Source organism: Urocitellus parryii, chromosome 7, assembly GCF_045843805.1.
Source record: "Urocitellus parryii isolate mUroPar1 chromosome 7, mUroPar1.hap1, whole genome shotgun sequence".
In the NCBI taxonomy this organism is placed as follows: domain Eukaryota; kingdom Metazoa; phylum Chordata; class Mammalia; order Rodentia; family Sciuridae; genus Urocitellus; species Urocitellus parryii.
In genome coordinates, this window is record NC_135537.1 from 89639147 (window position 1) to 89661723 (window position 22577).

A 22577-nucleotide genomic window follows, 5' to 3' on the forward strand; every position below is an offset into this window, starting at 1 on the left:
ATAACATATAAGAGGATGTGAGGGGAAAGGGAAAAAAAACAAGGGGGGGGAAGAAATGATTACAGTAGATGGGGTAGAGAGAGAAGATGGGAGGGGAGGGGAAGGGAGGGAAGGGGAGGGGGGATAGTAGAGGATAGGAAAGTCAACAGTATACAACAGACACTAGTATGGCAATATGTAAAACAGTGGATGTGTATCCTATGTGATTCTGCAATCTGTATACGGGGTAAAAATGGGAGTTCATAACCCACTTGAATCAAATGTATGAAATATGTCAAGGACTATGTAATGTTTTGAACAACCAATAATAAAAATTTAAAAAATAAAATACAAACCTTGTCATGCAACTTGTCTGGAATCATCCTCTTATTGCCTTAACCAGTTTCTTTCCTATCTATAGTTTCTGTGTATGTATATGCATATACACACACACACACACACACACACACACACACACACAGGAGATAGGAGACATATCGCCTAAATGCAGCACAGCTCTCAGGCTATATATATATATCTGTCTAGGGAATCAAAGATGCAAATAATGACTAATTATTCACCAGTATATCATATATATAATCCCAGAACCTCAGAAGACTAAAGCAGGGGGATTGCAAATTTAAGGCTAACTTAGCAAGACCCTATCTAAAATTTAAAAAAATAATAATAAAAATGGCTGTGGAAACTGCTCAGTGATAGAAAGAGCACTTGCCTAGCCTTTGTGAGCCCCTGATTTCAGTTTCCAGTACCGGGGGAAGGAAGACCTAGAGCTGAGTCTTGGAATCTTAAGAAATACCCCTATTGTTTCCCCTGAAAACAGTATACAGTGTTTTAGAAAATTTTGTAGATATTTTGTCTTGGCCTGGACTTCTGGCTCTGCCTTATTTCACTGGTATCCACACATGGTTTGCAAGGTTACTTTGCTCTAAATGCTATATAGTAAGTTTATTCTTTGCTCCACAATTAGGAGCCTAAGGATCAGCCATACCTTAGTCTCAGTTCAGTTCAACCCAGTACTGCCCAGCCAGCCACTCTAAGAATCCCAGCCTTGTCAGAGTACTGGTTTGGACAGATGGAGTGTTCAAATTCTTTGCCAAAACTCAAACACGCCATTCCTTTACATTAAGCCCCACAGCTTCTTTCAAATCTCAGGTTACAGCCACACCAAATTTCAGAAGTTCCCTGGACATTCCTTTCTCTTTCATTTCTTTGCATTTTTACTTCCCTTCTTTCTCTTTCAGAAATACCCTAACCATCTTCTGTATTTTGTGAACTCTTACTCATCCTCTAAGACCTGGTTCAAGTTTCACACATACTCTGTGAAGTATTTCCAGAAAGCCTTTCTCTTCTTCCTTGATGTCTCCATGCCACCTTAAACCAGCAAAGATGGCATTGCTCATAAGTATTGTCTGTCTGATCAAACATTAGATGGTGAAGGAGATTTTGTATGTCATCTATCCCCTTCACACTTGGTACTAGTGTTAACATTTAAATTCTTTTTACTGAGCATGAACATATGATGTAGAGGAAGAAATTCAAGAAGAAGAAGGAGAAGGAGAAGAGAAGGAGGAGGAGGGGGAGAAGGGGGGAGAACTATGTTCACTGGCTAGAAAAGACTAGAAATGGCTAGAAACTGTGATAAAATTTATTTGGGTTCCACTCATTTAACCCTACTATAGTTTGCTGCTACAGTATGCAGATCTAGAGTTAAAGCCTATGCTTAAGAAACTCATGGAAACAATACTGAATGGGTATCAGAAGAATCAAACTTCTAAGTCCTATAAGAAAAGTGTGGTACCTGAACTTAATTTATATGTAAAAGTTATTTGCTTGGGAGAAAGATTGGCGATAATCTTTATTTAACAATTTTTTTTTACCAATGATAAGACAAATTATAGCATAAACAGAGGCTATAGCTCAGAGGCAGAGCGCTTGCTTGGCATGTGTGAGGCATTAGGTTCAGTCCTTAGCATACCATGTAAAAATAAATAAAATAAAGGCATTCTGTCCATCTACGATTACAAAAAAACAGGAGATCCTTAGAACACTTGAAGGATCAAATCATAGCACTTCATACACATTCAATTGTAACATAGAAAGTTGGTAACATTGTTACAAATCATACTGTTGTGTAAGAAAAGTTCCAAAGGCTTCTATTCAATAATGACTCACTAATTAATTTGGGTATATGTACATTAAAAATAACACACTACCATAGAACCCAGGAAAAAACCATCTACAACTTGAAAAACTGTGTTCTTTAAAAAGTGTAACTATTATTAAATTTCAATAATGTCCCAAATTATTTACGTTTTCAAAGAAAGGGTCATAAGCTGTCGTTTGAGGAAAACCTACCTACCACAATATACTATATATTTCATTAAGCATGGAAGTTCGTCCAAGGGTAACAATTGGAAAAAGGAGACATGCTCTGCAGCAGAATAGGAATGAATAAAAAAAAGTATGTCCACTGAATTTCAGTTCACATAGGCCAATATCATAGGTCAGTCCATCATCGGTTTTCTGATATAATCTTGGATTGGTTCAGTTTTGAGCATTGTACTCATGTCTAAATTTTCCTGGAAAAGTTCATTGTGGAAACTGATTACAACATTTTTGGGAACGAACAATCTATAACCACTGCAAAATCCCACAAAATCTGCATTCATCCTGCAATTGCTGTTATCTCTGGACATGACTTTACTTTCCATTCCCTCTTTTGTAAGTGATAAAGAATTTTGAGTGTGAATTTCTCTGACTGATCCATTCATTTGCACTTAGGAGGGATTAGCCAGATTTTTATTCTAATTGAAGTATTCAGCCTTGCATGGCATTTCTACTTTGAAAGTTACTGAATTGGGAAGATGAGTGCATTAGCAGTTAGGTATTCTTACCCATCGTGAGAGAGATATGCTTTGTAACATTTTTATAGAACCTCTCATTGGCTCTTATTATGATGTGAAATTCACAGAGTCACACTCTGGGCTTATAAAACAGAAATGTGAAGTATGAAGAAAATCATTTTTCCTGAATCACACAGCAAATTATATCCATTCTCATTTGTGAAAAAAAAACAACAATAAAGGGAAATGAAACCAGAAAGCAGAGTTAAAAAAATCTCAGTTGCCTCCTATATTCTGACTTATTACACCTTCAAATGTTAGGATCCTCACCTATAGATGTATTGAACTCCTGCTACTGCTATAAGCTCTGTGCCACTCCCTATGACCAAGAGAAAGTGTAAACATGAAAGTAAAATAAACACTCCCTCCCCTGAAGGAATTTATAATTTGTGATAGGGAGTTTAATTAATGCTATTATGTATCAAAGTGTAACAATGCCCTGAGATTAGTCTAAAGTGGGATTATGGAAAAGAAAAATGATTGACAGGGAAATTCAAAGATAGTTTTAGACGGGCTGGATTGTTTAAGCTAGATTTTAAATCAAAGAAAAATTTATGAAGGGCCAGAAAGAAGAACTGCAGACTGGGCTGAGGAAAACCACTAGTATACCACCAAATTGTGACGGAGCAAAATGTAGTCTACACACCAACAGGGCAAGGTATGGTGTGGGAGTCATAAAGGAAATTTTCAAATATTTTTGTGAAGAACTTTGAGTGTGGTACTAAGGAATTGGATGTTAGTCTGCAAGATGAGAATCCCTAGAGATCATGGTTGGAATTCAGAAGGATCCCCTACAACAGTGGTGAAGTGAAACTTTTCTTTGATTAACTCAAACAAACTGATTTGAGACATTACTTATATCTTTAAAATTCATTTTTCCTTATAATAAAACATAATTACAGGAATGAAATCTGTCACATGACAGTTCCACCCAACACTTGAGGGGATGATCATATATAAGGTATGCACTCCAGGGTGTGAGAATCTTGGGGGTCATCTCAGAATTCCACCTACCACAACCTCACTAAGCTTCCACAAAGAAAATAGGCTGATTGATGGCGTCTCCAGAAGATAACTCTGACTTATACCTGAAACCTGTGAATGCTGTATTATATGACCAAAAAAAAATACCTCTATAATTAAATTAAGAATGTTGTGATAGATAATGTTGAGTTATCATGGTGGGTCTTAAATGTAGCTAACTGAATCATTATAAAAGGAAGGCAGAAAGATACTTGATACAGATAAAAAAACAAGCAATTTAGCTACAGCAGCCAAGATTGGAATGATATTGTCATGAGTCAAATGATGCTGGTAGCTATCAAAAGCTAGAAAAATCAAAGATTCTCCTCTAGGCCCTGGGGGGGGGGAATATAACCTTGCCAACACCTTCGTTTCAGCCCAGGGACCCTGATTTTAGATTTCTGGCCTCCAGAATTGTAGGAATCAATTTTTGGTTTTTTTAAGGTACTAAGTTGGTGAAAATTTGTAATAGCAGCCACTGCTATGGGAAGTTTGATGTCATGACCTTGTTGTAATAAAATTTATATTTTAGAAAAAATATCTTTAGTAGTAGTCTAAAAAGTAGGTGGAAACAAATACAGCTTATACCAATAATGGGTTAAAGATAAGATAATTCATATAACAGTAGGTAAATGCCATTAATATGGCTATCACTTTTATGTTTTTTAACTAGCTCAATGGCAGAACTTTATGAATAAAAATTATAGAAATAAGTCTGGTGGGCTGATGGTATAGCTCAGTGGTAGAGCTTGGTATATGCAAGACCCTGGGTTCTAGTCTTATCACCACAAAAGGGAAAAGGTCTGGTAAAAAATAAATAATGGAAGGAAGGAAGGAAGGAAGGAAGGAAGGAAGGAAGGAAGGAAGGAAGGAAGGAAGGAAGGAAGGAGGAAGGCTAGCTCAAGCAGATAAAATAAAGAGGACTATTTGATACCTCAGTTGTTAAAATGAACCTTATCCTAGGTGTATAATTTGTCTTGAATATTTAAAGAGCTACCTTAATTATTGTAAACTTTGAAAGTAGTGTATATTTCATCTTGACCACAACATCTTCTGAGATTTGTTGTTGGATGTTTATAACATAAGAAATACAGCAACTTTGTGTCCCATGGAGATAAACAATTAACTATGCATATTTTGGAGGTATGTTCCTCATTTATTTATTTACTTATTTGCTGTTATGATTGTAGAACAAAAAATGTTTGAAGACCATAACATAAAATAATACTGAGAACCTTTGGGAAGTTTGGTGTCATGACCTATAAATTTTATATTTTAAGAAAAATTTATATTTTAAGAAAAATATCTTTGGTAGTAGTCTTAAAAGTAGGTGGGGGAGAAAAGAACAACAACAGGGAGACTAGTTAAGAGGTTACTGGAGTAAATTATTCACAATAAGTTCCTTAGACTAAACTAGGATGAAGATGACACAGTCATATAGTCAAAATAATAAAGAACAACACACAAAATTGTCACCATCTCTGTGACTTTGTATCAATACTCACAAAATGCATTTTTGGATAGGTATTTGTCCCATTTCACAAAATTATTTATTCAGCAAATATTGAATATTTACTGTGGGTTTAGAACTAGATTGAAGTGTGCAGAGAAAATCAAGTCATGGTCAAGGGCCTTTCCAAGGCCACAGGACTTGTAGATAGAGTCAGCTCTGTTTTGCATGTTTCTGAAGAGTCAAAGAAAGAGAAGAACCTTGCAAAGCAATTTAGCACTAACTTAATTGCTTTAAATCAGTGATCTACACATTGCCTGGAGGCAATTGTTAATAGAAAGATGTTTATTTTGTTTGGTTTGCTTTGTTTTCTGAGAAAGCACCTGAGCCTTGAGAAACTTTAAGAGGTTCTCACTGGAGATCAAAATTATTCTAAGAGCAACTGCAATATTTCAAGGTCCTTTTCATGTCCCGGAATTGTAGTTTGACTTACATTAATGAGGCACTAAAAGAAAGAAAGCTATCACATTCAAATATAGCAGTTTTCTGTACTACTGTTCTCAACCATAGCTAATTTGATTTCTAATTACAGGATTAGAATTAACCTGATTAGCTCCATCTGGAATAAGACATTCAAATAGGACTTTGCTAAAGAAAGTGAAATTTACTGTTAGATTAAACATTCCAAAATGGTATCGTAAATATTCCTAAATCTGGAAATGGCCTTGAATGTTTATCTTGTTTATCCTTCTGTTTTAAGGAAGATCTAAATAAAGATGATTCCAATCACATATCCTCTTTATGAACTATTCCAGCATAATTAAATTTAAAACAAAATTTACTAAGAATTAATGTGCCAAGCATAAGATCTAGAAAAAGAAAAACTAAATTTCCATGGTAATCCCTCCTTCTTCTTTAAAAATTATAATCATTTTGAAGTTGGAAAGAAGCAAATCTCTTATTACATTTTACTTAGTTATTCCTTATCCCTGTTTGTTGTTGTTGTTGTTGTTGTTGTTTTGTTTTGTTTTAAAGCAAACTACACCTTCAGTTGCCCTCCAGCTTCAGATTTGGACAAATAATGTTGAATAAAGTATGATCGAAAAATTATAAGGACTATCAAATTAAGACAATCAATTACTTGTGTATTATCAACCTAAGTAAAATGTAGAATGTATTCAATTACTGGAATAATTCAAGTCAGGAAAAACATTTCACTGCATTTGCTGAACTTCTTCCTGAGATTTTGACTTATATCTGGGAAAAGATGGTGCAGGATTTAGCTCTTAGACTTTTCCACAATCAAAAGATAACATAATCTCCAATGCCCTATAACCCCAAGGTCAAGTTGCTTAATCCTGAATCAATATTACCTTCCAATTTAGAGGGCTAATAGGTCAAATAATTTTATATCTTTGTGATTTTTACTACTATATTCTTGTTAATTATATAGTGTATAATTAATATATATATATATATTATATACTATATTAATATGTGTTATAATATGTGCATGTGGTTTGTTTCTTAGTTATTTTGTTTGTCATTTATTTTATCCCTATATTTCTCTAGGAACAGAGTTCTCACCCCAGGGTCTGCTTATGTATTACACTTTTTTAAAAAAATCATTTTTATTATAATTTGTTATATATGACAGCAGAATGTATTACAATTCATATTACACATATAGAGCACAATTTTTTATATCTCTGGCTGTACACAAAGTAGAATCACACCATTTTTGTCTTCATACATGTATTTAGGGTGATGATATCCATCTCATTTCACCGTCTTTCCTACCCCCATTCCCCCTCCCTTACCCTCCCTCCCCTATGCTCTATCTAGAGTTTATCTAATCCTCCCATGCTCCTCCCCTCCCAATCCCATTATGAATTAGCATCTTTATATCAGAGAAAACATCCGTCATTTGGTTTTCTGGGATTGGCTAACTTCACTTAGCATTATATTCTCCATCTCCATCCATTTACCTGCAAATGCCATGATTTTATTCTCTTTTAATGTTGAATAGAATTCCATTGTGTATATATATCACATTTTCTTTATCCATTCATCAACTAAGGGCATCTAGATTGGTTCCACAATTTAGCTCTTATGAATCTTGCGTGTTTCATGTTTTTGACATAAAAAACAAAAACCTTAAGAATTAATAACAACGATGACAAAAAATTCAATCAATTAATTCAACTTTTACCAAATGCCAGTCACTGTACAATTATGCTTTAAATTCATTGGTTCATTTAAACAATCCTATAATACTATGCATAGGTCATATTTTACTTGAAGAACTGAGACTCAGAAGTTAGTGTGTCAATCTGACTTTTCAAGAAGCAGATCCCAAGATGGAAGTAATTAAATTAGAGGAAACACCTATGTGGTCAAAAATGGGTAGGGAGCTAGAGAACTTTGGGATTGAAGGGATAAGAACATAGTGCAGATCTGGCCCAAAATGAAGGAGTAAGAGAGAAGACTGGGCAAGAGAATCCTGGATTCCCTGTCATCTAAGGAAATCTGGACAAAATTTTCCAGAGACTTTGAGCCAAAATTACTGACCAAGAGTTTCGTGACTCCAGTAAATAGGTCAGCCTAGTGTCTCTGCCATTACACTCAGTCACTGGGCAGGTCAGCCTAGAAAGGCATGGCTTCAGTCCCATCAAAGTAATGGATCTCAAAGCTAGCAGCTTGAGCTGTCAATCATACTCCCTGTAGGGCTTGATGAATTCTCAAGGCCACCTGAACTAGTTAGGTAAAGGTGAAGTTCAACTTTGCACAATCCTAATGCTGGAGGCTTTTCTATTTATTTAATGTATTTTTCATGATCTTTACATGTTCTTTTGATTTTGGTATCAATACATTTTTTTTCAACATTTAAAAATACAAATTAGCAATTCTTATTTGCTTTCAACATATGCTTTGACATTTTTCCCTTCAGTAAATCATTTTCAATATGTATAAGATGCTAAATAATTTTAATAACTCAATGCAACATTTATTATGAAATTGTGTGTCACTATAAATCATGATTCTTAAACCTCAAGCAAAGCTCTTATGTAAAAAAAGCTTTATCATTTCACGCTATACTTTGGGTCAATTTGAAGACCTTTATACAGGGAGTAAAATGAATCATGTCTCAAAAACCTGTTCCTTTTTAAGCTAAACTTGTGAATATTTCTACCAGATTCTACTGGATTCTTAGAGCCTTTATGACGGACGTATTGTGTACTTTAATGTTGGAATGATTAACTGCTCCGTCATGCCCTGTCCTGACCTGCCCATCATTTCCTCACTATCCCAGTTTGTTCAACTAGGTCATCCCCTTCAAAGTTTGGTGAATCAGTGACCTATTGCTGTGTTCCAAAATATCCTCAAACTCAATGGCTGTAACACCAATCAATTTCTGCAGTTTCCGTGCTTGTGGGCCGACTAGGCTGATTTAAACTGATCTATGCTGACTTGCTTTCATGCCTGCAGGTCAGCAGGGGGCTCTGCTTGGCTGGAAGACCACAGCTGGAATTCTTGCCTTCCACCCATCTCTCATCCTCCTGGATGCCTAGCTCATCATGTCCTTCTCCTGGTGGCAGCAGAAAGTGCACATGTGTAAAAAGGAGGCATGCAATGCCTGCATACTGGACTGTCCCTTCAACCTGTGTCACTGGCCACAGTAGTCACACAGTCACTATTTCCAAGTTAAGGGTTAGGAAACTATCCTATATTCCTTTTGTGGAGAAAAAGCAACAACAACAGTCATCACATAGCAAATACTGTAGCCTTGGCAAAAAATAAAACCTTGAGGCTGTTGGTGAAAAATATCACAAATTGGGGTCTGATTTTACTAGTGTCCTTCATCTATTTGAAAACAAATTGTTAAACAGAATTCTGCACAAGACACTGCTTGGCCACCAGTAAATGGCTTCCATTATAATGGGAGAAACAGACATGAAAGTGTTTCTGGTCTGACTCCCTCTTTTCCATGAGACTTAAGTAACCGCAGACCAGGGCCAGAGGCATTTGTTTTTCTCATTCTGTTCTGTCTCCCTAGGGAATATCTTTCATAAATAAAACAATTTTTTAAAAAACTTTAAATGAAACAAAATTGTGTGTTTGTATGCTTGTCTGCGTGTGCGTCTTTGGAAGATATCTCTCACAAAGACACACACACACACACACACACACACACACACACACACACACACCACTCAAGGCTTCCATGCCATGCCAGCTGCATCCTGTGCTACTTTCCCCACTCCCTTGATTCCCTGTACTCCAGCTCCACTGACGTTTTTCTTGTTTTTATTTTTTTGTTACCAGAGTTTGAACCCAGGTGAGTTTTACTACTGAGATAGATCCCCAAACCTTTTTCATTTTTATTGAGATGGTGCCTTGCTAAGTTGCTGAGACTGGTCTCAAACTTTTCCATCCTCCTTCTTCAGGCTCCTCTGTCACTGGGATTACAGGCATGTGCCATCATGCCCAGCATGACCTTTTTTTCTGACCATACAAATTTCCAGGTCATGCCTGCCTCTGGGTTTTTGTACATTGACATCCATGAGGTTAGCTCCTCTTCATATGGAGGCCTTAGTTTACTTGGTGTCTCCTCAGAGAAATCTGTTCTTACCATCCAAACTGAAGAAGGTAATCTCTACCAATCCCTTTCATAACACCCCTTTGTATTGTCTACTCAGCATTGATTTCAGATAGGAATTGTGCTACATATTTTGTTTATTGTCAACCCATCCTATAAAAAATGCATTTCCTTGAGAGTAGGAACTTTGTCCATCTGTTCACAGATGTGTCCTTGATGCCTCTAATAGTAACTGATACATGGTAGGCACTGATAAATATTTCATGTATAATGAATGGATAATTCATCAGTTTTCTGATAGTTTAGTCAAGACTCTTCTTTTGAGTAGTACATCATTTTATCTATTTCCAAGTAGATGTTCCATGGATGCATCTTTCCTCAATTTTTCCCTTTCTTTTCAAACTGTCTTTTGTCCAGTACTCTTTTTTTCTTAATTTTTTATTAGCTTTAGATGGGCACAGTACCTTTTATTTTACTTATTTTTATGTGGGGCTGAGGATAGAAACCCAGTGCCTCAATGTTCTAGGCAAACACTTGGCCACTAGCTACACCTCCAGTCCCCTGATCAGTATCTCTCTTGCTAAAAAAGTTATAATTTTCAGGTCAGAAAGCTGATATTTTCTTGACTCCACTCTACTCACTGATCCTTCCCATCAAAATTATTAACAAATGTTATTAATTGTACTCTAACAATATTTATGGGAACCACTCACATGTTTTCATCTTTCCTGCCACTACCACCACCATGTCCTGCAGTAGTTGCCTAAATGGCTTCCTTGCCAATCCAGCTCTGCTGCATGTTGGCCGTTGATCTTGAATGTATTTCTTAACTTCACAGTGCCTGTGTCACCATCTTTCAACGGGGTGGACCTCTGAAGTTTACTGTAACAGGTTAAATGGTGACTTCAAAATTTATGTCTCCCCAGGACCTTAAATGGGACATTACTTGAAAATAGCATCTTTTCAGATGAAATAAATTAAGATGAAATTATACTGGATGAGGGTAGCCCTAATCCAATGACTGATGTCTTTGTAAGAGGGAAATTTGCTGCAAAGATGGTAACAGAGAAGATGATGTGACACTCAGGAAAATGTTATGTAAAGATAAAGCAGAGACTGGAATAATGTACCTACAAGGCAAAGAGTGCCAAGATTGCCGGCAACCACCAGAAACAAGGACAAGGCAGGGACACACTGTATACTGGAGTCTGCAGGAGGCGCATGATCTGCTGATTTCAGCTTTCTAGGCTCCAGAATTGTCAGACTAAATTTCTTTTATTTTAAGGTACTCATTTTATGGTAATTTGTTGTAGCAGCCCTAGGAAACCAATACAGTTGTGAGGATTAAGTAGGACAATTTATGTAAAGAATTCACAGTTATTACTGAGGTAAATATAAAATAAAAATTTGTTCATTTCATTTTCATTATTAGGAATCAGATTAAAATTCTTAAAATGCAAATATTATCAGGGCATATCCTCATTTAAAGCTTTTCAGAGGCTTTTGAGTGTCCATAGGAGAGAGTCCAAAATTTTAAGATGGCTCAACATGTCCTAGATCTGGTCACAGCCTCACTTCTCTGTACTTCTTTTACTTCAATATCTCTTCACCAGCTAAATAGAATGTTTTTAAAAAGTCCTGTTCTCTCCAATATCCAGGCACTCTAAGGTGATGTTTTCTTTTTCTAGAACATTCTTCCGTTTTTCTTTCACAAGTAATTCCTTTTTGTTGTTGTTGTTGTTGTTGTTTGTTTGTTTGTTTAGGTTTGGTGTAAGTCCCCTTTAAAGGCTCTCTTTCTGATTAGAAAGGATCTCTCCATCTTAATCCCATATCTCCACTCTGTCTTCAGCTACTTTGATCACACTTGTGAATGCTCATTTATGTTCTCACTTACACTGTGAGCCCTTAAAGGGACTGGCCTTGGCTGCCCAGTTCTTTGTGTTTGTCCTGGTGGCTGGCATACAGCCAGAACTAGTTCAACAGGTACACGTTGCATAAACAAATGAATAAGGTTATTTGAATAAAGTACAATAAACGTAAGATCCTGACTTGATGGGAGAACCGATGGATATGTTGGCAGGTCACCTGGGACAAACTAAGAGTCAAAATGTTATGGGATTTCCCTTCTTAATGTTAATCTTCTTCTCTAGCTCTTCACCCCTACCCTGTCCTTAGTTGCTCCCCTTATATCAATGAAGTCATTTGGCATTTGTTTTTTAAGGATTGGCTAGCTTCACTTAGCATAATCTGCTCTAATGCCATCCATTTCCCTCCAAATTCTTTGAGTTTGTCGTTTCTTAATGCAGAGTAATACTCCATTGTGTATAAATGCCACATTTGCATGAAAATGGAAGTTGATCCTCAGGGTTATACAAAATTACATATAAGAGGAAAGGAGGGGTAAGAGAAGAATAATACAAGTGGAAGAAATGATTTACAGTAGAGGGGGTAGAGAGAGAAGAGGGGAGGGGAGGGGAGGGGGAATAGTAGAGAATAGGATAGACAGCAGAATACATCAGACACTAGAATGGCAATATGTAAATCAATGGAAGTGTAACTGATGTGATACAGCAATCTGTATACGGGGTAAAAATGCGAGTTCATAACCCACTTGAATCAAACTGTGAAATATGACATATTAAGAACTGTGTAATGTTTTGAACTACCAACAATAAAAAAAATGTTATGGGAAGGAAAGTCAATAAAAGTGAGTTCATTTCAGCCCTGTCCTATAGTAAATGAATGAGTAGCCATAAGCCAGTGAGGTAAAGCTAATCAATCATCAATAGAAAACTAAAACCAAAATTCCTTTTCTTCACCAGGCTCATACTGAAAAAAGTCAGCCAGGATGTTGAAAAAAGAAATAACACAACAGGAAAAAAGTGAACCTGGAGAAAACACTAGACTTGTGTACACAAGACAAAAATAATAGAAGTGAGATGGAGTGTGTTTACAAAAAAGTCCAGGATTGTCAAAGAGTGATTCAAACTGATGGGAAGGAACTCAAATTCCTTAAGTGCAGTGACAAAATGTGTAACTAAGGGAGGAGAAATCAAATTCCTCAAGTGCAGCAACTGTGTGATCCAGGGAGAAGAGAAATTTCCTAAATTGAGATGTACCACAGAAGGAACCCAGAGTTTATGAAAGACTTGTTGTGTAGTAATATCCACCCAACCTCAAATCCTGCCTGCCTGACCCGAGCAGCTCTTGCCAACTCTCCCTGTCTGGTTGCCATTAAATGTGGTAAGACAACAAGAACCAGGAACTAAAACTGCAGCTTAACACAGATAACGGCAGAAGCTCTGTGTATCAGGGTGGAGAAGGGTATCTTTGGATTCCTTCACTGCTTAAATCAACAAATTCCAGCATCAGCTCAGGGTTGGAGTAGCTCTTCTTCCATGAATTCTGACTATTTTTCATGCTCTTTCCTGAGTTATTTCCTTTACTCACATTTCTAGGTAAATAAAATTATTTCTACTCACTCATCCAATCTAAAAATTCACAACTAGCTGACCCTCCTCTGCTGACATTCAGTCTCCAGGTCCCAAACACATCTGCAGCCTGGATAGGAGCAGTGCCTCCCAGTGTGGTCCCAGCTGCCATTTACAACCCTCTCCAGACACTTCCCCTGATGCACCCTGCACCCTCGTCACCCTATTCTTGGCTATCATTAGCAGTTTCTTACATGTTCACATCCTTGCTTACCTTATTCATTTACAGAAGACTAGGCAAAACTTTATGATTTAATTCTTAATATTTTGCCAAAATAAGAATCGGGGCTAAAACTATACATTCACATATAGCTTTTATAACTAAGTTTAATATATTTTCACATGTGTACACATACACATGTAGAATACATGATATGTAACATTTATAATTATGTAGTCTGTATACTTAAGATATACTTTGTTACTTTACAATACTGCTATCGGGCTCTCCAGCTCAAGTGCATCTTTTTTTGTCTGGCTGAATCCCTGTTCATTAGCTGTATTATTTACATAAAATTTTGGGCTTTTTGACCCCCCTTGCAATCTTCTTCAGCTACTACCAGGTTTCTCATTATCATTTACCCTGGGGTCAGAAACATCCTGTCTGGTGGTCTCCACCCTGATATTTTTGCCTTTCTCTCTTATCAGGCTAGGAGATCCTGATATAGGCTTCACTCTATTTTATCAGGTTGAGGGGAAATAACTTGTTTGAGGCCATACTGAAGTGCTCTATGTGTGTGTGCCTGGTGAGACTGCAGGTTTGAAACTAGAACTTTTAAAATAGAGTTGTGTAAGCTCAGGCCTAAGGCCATCTTCACAGGACTCCTCAGATGGTCTCTGTGGCAGATAAACCTCCATCCCCCACCCTTACTAGTCTAGTGAAGCTTAGATCAGCAGTTCAAAACCTGGGTATTTTGTTCCATATTTGTATGGTGTTTTCAGCTTGTCTCTAAAGCCCTTTGTGGGCATCCATGTGCCATGAGTCCAGCATGTTCCCACATTGTGTGGTGAAGACTGGAATAATTATCTGAAGAGAACCCCAACTTCATTTGTTGTTTCCATGCACAAGAGAAATTGTACTTTTAGAGCTTGTTATGGAGGGTTTTTTTTTTTTTTGGTGTGTGTGTGTTTTGTTTTCTTTTTGGTACCAGGAATTCAACCCAGGGGTGTTCAGCCACTGAATCACATCCCCAGCCCTTTTTAAATATTTTTATATGGATACAGGGTCCCTTTGAGTTTCTTAGGGCCTCATTAAGTTGCTGATGCTGGATTTAACTCAATGCTCCTCATGACTCCTGAGCTTTTAAAACATAGGGGAAGCAGTATCACAAATTCAGAACAACAATATAAATTCCAGAACTTCAGCTTAGCTCTTCCTAGGTCTGAGAATAAACCTCTAGTTTTCTATGATCCATTGGAGTTAATTCTTGTTTTGTTTAATATAGTTTTGTTTTGGTACCTTATTTGGTGTCTACAGTTTGCTTTTTTCACTTAATAATATGCCTTGGAGATCATTCCATGCCTCCACTAAACTTCCTGATTCCTTCTTCCTTCTTTGGGTGATGTGGTATTCTCTTGAGGGCATATACCCTTAAATTTCTTAAACAGGCTGGGCGAGGTAGCACACACCTGTAATCCCTGTGGTTTGGGAGGCTGAGGAAGGAGGTTGAGGAAGGAGGTTCAGGAGTTCAGAGCCAGCCTCAGCCACTTAGTGAGGCCCTTAGAATCTCAGTAAGATTCAGTCACTAGAATAAAATATATATTTTTTAAAAATGGGTGAGGCTGGGGATATGGCTCAGTGGTTAAACGTCCCTGGGTTCAATTCCTGGTACTCCCCCCCGCAAAAAAAAAGTTGCTTGAGCAGCCCCTGTTGCTGAAAATTTTTGTAAATATTTGGGTTTTTGAAAATTATTTCAAAATGTCAACGTTGTGTGAAAAGTTATTCCATGGGGCTGGGGTTGTGGCTCAGCAACAGAGTGCTTGCTTAGCACGTGCGAGGTCCTGAGTTTGATCCTCAATACCACATATAAATAAATAAAGTAAAGGAATTGTGTTCAACTTCAACTAAAAAATAAATATTAATATTTATTTATTCCATAATAACCTCCTCAAAATACAGTTTAAACCATTTGGCAGACTTGGTTGTTATAGACAGATGGTTGTTGTAGACAGTTCTCCCATCCAGAGGCCTTTGGTAAGCCCCAGCCCTCTGGAGAATGGCCCTGAGGAATTCAAGAGGCTTCTTTTCTTTGAAGAATCCTGGGGAGTCAGGGGGCAGGACATCAGTTATCTGAAAGTACCTGGGACTTACCTCTAGGGGAAGCAGGTCCCTGCAGGGCTGTGGTCCTCACTGATCTGGTTCCAGATGACTGACCCTGCACTGGCCTAGTTGTGTGTAAATCAAGTGATAGCAATCTCAACTTGGATCAATACCTCCAGCCACAGGGTAGGCCCTAAATACCCAGAGATTATGAAACCCAGGTTTCTGTTAAGAGGTCGGTTAAGGGGAAATCCTGAAATGGGCCAAAGTTGGACTGATCTGCAGAAACTTATCTGACCAGGAGAAAGTAAACAGAACAGGCCAGTGGGAAGCTGAGATCACTGATGAAGTCACCCCCAAGCCCCTGCTACTGCTAACAGTTCTTCACTGAGAGACTATGAGCTCTTATTTTATGCACTGGTCATATTAGCATGATAACATAAAAAAGAACTTTGGAATTATTCAAATCCTATTTGTGTTCAGTAAATTAACCTTTCTGGGCTAGAGTTGTTTCATTTGTAAAATGAACATGCACTGAATTTGATTCCAAACCTGCAGTAGATTAGAGAATTTACTTAGGATGTCTGTGTGGTACACACCTGTAATCCCAGCTGCTTAGGTGGCTGAGGCTGGAAGATGGCAAGTTTGGGGCCAGCCTAAGCAATTTAGCCAGACCTCATCAAAAAAATAAAATAAAATACACTTTTTAAAAATGTTTTACTTACTTATTTATTTTGTGATACTGGGGATTGAACCCAGGGGTGCTTTACCACTGAGCTACATTCCCAGCTTTCTTATTTTTTATTTTGAGACAGGGTCTTGCTGAGCTGCCCAGGCTGGCCTTGAACTTGTAATCTTACCTCTGCTGTCTGAGTTTCTGGAGTTACAGGTGTGCACCACTGTGCCTGACTAAAAAAAATAAATAACAGACAAATTTAAAAAGTGAAACTTACAGAGGTGCCTCAGGGGCTGCTGAACAGCACAGCTGACCTGATCCAATGCTGCAGAGAGTAAGAAAATTAAAAGCATTTCCACAAAGTTTAAGGCTCTCTCAGCCTTGCAGAGCCAAGCTGCCCCAGAAGGCATCACTAGGTTACAGTATGTTCCCGGTGGCCACATAAGTTCCAGGTTACCAAGTAAAGGTTAAATGGAAAAACTGCATTATTTTTCTTATTTTTGATTTCAATTTAATTTCAGACTTACAGACAAGTCTTGAAAGAGTGCAAAGAATACCATCTGTGCTTCACTTGGATCTGCAGATTAACATTTTTCCTACTGGCTCAGTCTCTCCCTCCCTCTCTCCCCTTTCTCCTGGCTCAGGAGCAAAGGAGCCGTGTTCTTCCTGGACCCTAAGTACATGGTCTTTGTAACCACAGGGTCATGATGGGAGTCAGGAAATGATCCTGGAGCATGGTGTTGACTAACATGCCGCTCAGCTCAGGTTGCTGTGCCCTTTAGGGCAGCAGCAAGTCCCGAGCACGTGCCTCCTCCTCCAGTCCCCACTCCCCAGCTCTTTCCTCACCCTTAGTCTGCGATGCTTCCTCCTTGTCTTTAGAATTTTTCATTGACTATTATGTGGTAGGTGGATGCTGGGCGGGTGTGGATGCTCGGTGGGTCTTCCGCACTGGCAGGAGGCCACATGGTGAGTCCTGGGTGGGTGAGTCCTGGGTGGGTGAGTCCTGGGTATTATGATCTGCAGAACTATGCTGCTGCTTGTCCCGTTCTTCACTGAAAGAACTGTTTTTTCTCTTTTGGAATTCCTGACTATCTTGTGGGGAACGTTTTGAAACTATGTAAATGTTTTGTTTCTCCCCAAACATTGTACTCACACTGGATCACCTTTTTATGAAGACAGAAGAAAGCAAAACTCCTCAGCAAGATTCCCATCAAAATGATTGTGGTGTTGAAAAATGTAACTTATATAGCATTTGATAACTATCAGGTGGAATTCCTTAGTACTCACTATGTTAAAGACTTCAGGCCTTTGTGACGCTTTCTTTTCAAAACATCCTATATCTAAGGTGGACTCAGACTCACGACTCATGCGGTGTGATTTTGTGAGTTCTGTTGTCTTTGATAGATGAGTTACTCCCACCACTTTTGTATTTGTCTACTATCAAGGGTGTAATAAACAAAAATGCTTTTAGAAAAGATTGATTCCACGTGCCTCTTCTTTTCCTCCTTTCTCTGTGTATCTGCCAATCTCAACCAAAGACTCCACTTTTACTGTGTTGCCCACCTAAAAATCCCCAGCGGTGTTTCAGTTCCAACTCTTCATCCATTCTAAGCCTTCCCCTTCAACTTAAGAACTTTTATCTCTTCAGTCAAATTAACCTACATAATTTGCTTTTAAACACCAACTTATGTTTTTCTCTTTCTGCAAAGTGCCCTTCCAGTTTGTCTTGATTCTGTCCACATTACAGATAAAATCAAGGGCATCTCCATAAAGGGAACCTGACCTCTCCATTGAATGTGACTTCAACTGCACATGGTCTGTTTGGTACTGTAGGGGAGATGATGCAGGAGGGACTTACACAGGAAAACAGTGGTATAAATGACATGTCAGATACAGACCAGGAGGTCCATAACCTCTCTCCCACAGGCCGTTTTCCGGTATTCTGCATTTGACTAGACCCTGCACACAGCAAACACACAGCACTTTTCAGTACATGTTCCCATGTGTGTGTCCATGTGTGGTAGCTAATGAGGCTGCATCCCCATAGAACCCAGTATTTATTAGCTATTCAATAAAGAGGTGTTTTATTGACTTCTTTTTTTTAACCTTTTTTTGGTATTGAGGATGGAATCCAGGGATACTTTACCACTGAGCAACATTCCCAGCCCTTTTTTTAAAAATTATTATTATTATTTTTAATTTTGAGACAGGGTCTCGCTCAATTGCTGAAGCTGGCCTCGGAGTTGTGAGCCTCCTGCCTCAGCCTCCCCAGTTGCTAGGATTAGAGGCATGTACCACACCCCCATTCATTATCCTTTTTGTTCTGGTGAAGCCTTCTCACAACAGGATGGAGGACAGATGTTTTCATTCTTCGTTTTTAAATTCATGTCTAAGTGTGAGTGTTTACACTTGGAGCCCTTTCTGGCAGTGAGAAATTGGTGCTGATCAGTTTGGATGCCTTTACTAGATTTCCCTGGGAGTGAAGGAGCACTTCACTGGGATTCATTTGAGGGCAAATTGTTTATTGTAGTAAAACATACATACGTGCTTCTGTTTCATTAACTGAAGCTTCACGTTATAGGGATCCTCATATCTGCCTGTCATCTGTTTTAAATGTTTGACAGCTGTCTGATCATTCGCAGCTGCTGTTGGGGCACAGAGACTGAGTCAGGCTCCTGCCTGGAGATGGGGGTCCCACAGGAGTTAGGGTTAACTGTGGAGCTGGTAACTAAAGGGAGTTTGCTTCAGTGGACGGTAGCCATGGTGTGCGCAGGGAGTGCTGAGTACTGAGGCAAAGGGGTGGCCGCTGGGGGCTTCAGCAGGCAGGCAGGCAGAGGGTCCCAGAGGCAGGCCTGGCCTCGGGATGGGTGAAAACCAGCGTCATGCGGCCAGAGGAGCACACACTGGGGGCTTGTTGGTGCCGGCCGAAGACTATGGGCTCTGGGAGGCATGCAAGAGCTTTTCACCTGGGTTTAAATAAGAAACAGGTACAGACAGGTTAGCAGTAAGCTGGGGTTTACCCAGAGCCTGCCCAAGGATAACCCAGCAACGGACCAGCTCCATTTGAGTCACTCCCTGTGTGGGGAGGATGCCACCAGCCTATCTGTGGCCATTGGGCTAACTCTGCATGCCAGTGCGGTTGTGAAATGGCAGGGTTTTGTTAGTTCTCTGGTAAACAGTTACTGATTCAGAAGGTCATAGTGCACTGCTTTGGTCTTCGAGAAGTTCAGGTCCAAGCCTGTCCTGCTCACCAGGCGCGGTCTTGTGCAGGAGCTTCGGGTCCCCACATCTCACTGGTGTGCTGGAGGGTGGTCCTGTGTTTCGAATCACCCCAGGGCCTTTAAATGGTCCAAATGCCAGGGCCACACCCCATACCAATTAAGTCAGAGTGGGGAGAGGTGGCAGTGGGACCCAACAGTAGTAATCTTTGTAATAGACTTTATCTTCTAGAGAAGTTTAAAGTTTACAACAAAATTGAGAGGAAGGCACAGAGGTGACCCATAGTTTCCTGCCCAAGGCCTCCCAGAGAATGTGGTGTCCCCATGGGGGTCACGCTTGCTGCTGTGTGTTTCATGGATGTGGTCCATGGTGTCGCGATGCCTCTGCCATTATGGGGTCTCACATAGAATGGCTCATTACTTTTCAGTGGTTTCAGTTTGAAGGTTTTTCCTCTCTTTTGGGCCGTATTTTGGGGTGAGGCATAATCCTGTTGCTGTCAGCCCAGGTGTCCTTCAGTCTCTTGTTCTGTCCCTGCGGTGGTGTTTTGTATTGAGCTCTCTAACACACTGTGAACCACCATCTGTGAGCTCAGGGACATAGGTTGAAGGTGCAGCAGTGGTTCTCTGCTTGAGGAGTCTTTAAGTCCCTCGATCCCTGGGAAGTGTGAAGTAGGAGTATGTGTCACCTATCAGACAAGCCCCAGAGCACTCGACACGGATGGTAAGACAGACTGCTACAGTTTATTAGAAGTAAAATTGTCTGACTTTGTACCCCAAGTGTCTTATTTTCATCTGCTATGATGAGAAAATGTTCAGGTACTTGGTGCAGAATGTCGGGTCGCGCCACCAGTGACTCTGGCACTGGTGTGTGGACTCTAGTCTTCCACACAGTCCCACCCCACGTAACAGCCCCCCAGTCGGGGCCAGGACCCAGCCGCTGCAGCTGCACTGGAGGTGTTTGTCCCCACTGGGCTGTCAGGACCCAGGGGCTGAGGCTGAGTCCTAGCTTGTGTGGGAAGAATGAATGGCTGATTGAGGAAAGGGGATCAGTCACCAGAGAGAGCAGAGCAGATGTCGAAGGCCAGGAAGGAACACCAGGGCTTGAAGGGACCTTGATTAGTCCATGACTGGCCCGATTCAGGACCTTTTGGACATTGCTCATTTCAGAAACAGAAAGGTCTTTGAGGCTGGGGACGTGGCCCGCTGGCCATAGATCATGGGGAAGGAATTGGCCTGGCGTGGTGACCCTGTCTGTGAGATTGCAGGCGGGAACTCCCCTTTGGGAGTCCCCTGAGAGCACCATCTGTGCCTCCCTGGACCCACAGCTGCATTTCTGAGAATGCTGTGATGCTGGCACTGGCTGGAGCCACTCAGGGGCGGCAGCTTATCTTAGGGCTGAGCTTATCTGAGCTATTTGATAGTTTTTATTCTCCTTAATTTTTTTATTCACTTTTCCCAAAATTCAGACAGATATTTGTTGAAAACATTGCAAAAGTCCAGTGTTCATTTAGCAATAAGGGTGTACACACTGGTGAATGGGACACCGTCCCTGCATTCTGATGGACACAGACATTGGTCCTTCCAGCAGAGTGTGAGCCAACAGGGGAGGACAGGATGTGGGGGGGGGGCTCAGGGTAGATGATGGAGGAAGTCGCTTGGAGATTGGGCCTACAGCATAATTTCAGACAGAGTGGAGCGGAGTGTGTTCCTGACAGTGAAAAGCTGGTTTATTAATATGTAGGGCTCATGGGATGGAGTGTGTTTTTGTTGCTTCCCCTACTTTGTGCCATTCACCTGGGGAGCTGGAAATAGCAGAGAGGAGCCTGCATCAGCCCCAGGGTGGCCCAGCTCTGAGGAGCATGGCTGCCGGATTCCATGCTTTCCCTGGGATGTTCTGGAATTTAAAGGGAGTTTCCTCATCACCTTACTACAGTCTTCCTTCTCTTTTAAAAAGTTTTTATCCTAAAGTGAATGTACACATGAGAGAGACCCACTTCCAGGGTGGATGTGAAGTGAGCCCGGGGCACTCCCTCCCCACCTGGGAATTGAGCCTGCCGGGCTGGTCCCTCACACCGGCCTGCACTGGCCCGGGGAGCCATTCCTCCAGCTCTGTGCTCAGTGCATTCCTCACTCCGCTCTTTTAGTGTCTTTTAAGAGGCCACATCTGTGCTTGTTAGGAGGTGTCGCAGTGTCAGACTGTCACAGCATAGTGAGAGAACAGAGACAGGCCACAGTTGCTCAGTGGCTCAGGGAGATATCCTGACTACATCAAAGTGCTTCAAACAATTTTTCAAACAAAACCCTCTTTCAGTTTCAAGGAAGTAGCAGGACCTGTTATAAAGATAAGGATCTTACAAACCCGCATGCTACAGGTGGATGCTGCCACGAAGTGACCGGCCAGCTGGGCGCCAGGCCAGCCTCGACTGCCCCAGTGATTTCTTCATAGCGATGCTGCTCAGTACATTTCCAGTGACTTCACGGTGAGAGAGCTGGAATCACTCGGAGGAAGCTCAATCTGGCGGGGAGCTGGGTGCCACCGTTGCTTTTGTGTTACTTTAATAATTCAGAATGTTGCAATGGGCCGCCTCAGGAAATAGCCTCTTGGGTGAACCATTCCCAAATTTGCTTTTGTCTTTGTTATGATGGGCATTGTTTTATATTCTGTCTTTTCTTCATTCTTTTTTCTTTCTCAAATGTCCTGTGTCTCCATCTACCGTGTAGGAACATCAAGCTCTGAATGTCAGTCGGTCATGGGAGGGATGACCCTGGCCAGCTGGCCCTGAGGACCTGTTGACTGCTTCCTCAGATGGCTTTGTAAGTGTCGTTGGTTGGGCTGGGTCCAGGCTTGAGCGGCACTGTCACTTTTGACTACATGCTGCCTTTTAGTGGTGAGGTGCATGTTAGAAGCCCTGTTCTCTGGACAACGCTAAGGGAAGGGTCCTTTTGGTTCTGATTT

General features: G+C 40.2%; 1 pseudogene; it reads left to right on the forward strand.

Moving 5' to 3' along the window:
- Nucleotides 1–22577, forward strand: part of LOC113178057 (myelin protein zero-like protein 1) — a 41224-nt pseudogene that overhangs the window by 5348 nt on the left and 13299 nt on the right.